The sequence below is a fragment of the Apis dorsata genome, unplaced genomic scaffold (assembly GCF_000469605.1).
Source record: "Apis dorsata unplaced genomic scaffold, Apis dorsata 1.3 scaffold_169, whole genome shotgun sequence".
Lineage (NCBI taxonomy): Eukaryota > Metazoa > Arthropoda > Insecta > Hymenoptera > Apidae > Apis > Apis dorsata.
The window spans coordinates 1,167,699-1,168,329 of record NW_006263457.1 but is presented as its reverse complement, the minus strand read 5'-3'; the positions used below and the strand labels follow the sequence as shown (position 1 = coordinate 1,168,329).

General features: G+C 26.9%; 1 protein-coding gene across 9 annotated transcripts in view; it reads right to left on the bottom strand.

Moving 5' to 3' along the window:
- LOC102673940 (whirlin) overlaps nt 1–631 on the bottom strand; it is a 92,654-nt gene that overhangs the window by 30,508 nt on the left and 61,515 nt on the right. The window lies entirely within an intron of this gene.

Below are 631 nucleotides of genomic sequence, written 5' to 3'. Positions count from 1 at the left end.
TTTTTTTTTTTTTTTAAACGATTAATGCGATCATTTATGGATGTCGAAAGTTTGCTCGATTAGAAAATTTCAAAGCGTTGTATTTTTTATTAAATTTATCTTGAGAATTCTCATTTGAATATTTTTGAGAACTCGATGCAGATAAATATTATACGATATAAATTGAAATTTTTAAAGGAATATATTTTTTTATTATTTAATCATTAAATACTTTTAAAAATTATTATTTTTGATACAAAAAGAATATTCTTACGAAACTCAATAAGAAATTCAATGATAATTATAATGTTATATTTCCATTTCTATTCTAATTGATAAATTCTAATTTGAGAGAACGTTTTAAGACTCATCCTCCAAAATGTGAAAAATCAATAATTCCAGTCTCTCGTCTGCATCGAGCCTAACGAGCCTTCAACGAAAATTATTCTAATTAGTCCTTCTTTCGACAAGCGTCTATTAAAGAGCTTCGTCAAATTAAATTTCACCGACCATTTACATCGATTGCAGATTCGAACAAATTACATTAAAATTTAAAAAAAAAAAAAGGAACAAAAATTCTTACAAGCTTTGCCACCCCTTTTCTTACAGCCCCTTGGACAAGCCGAACACAAAGAGTTGAGAAAAAGATCGA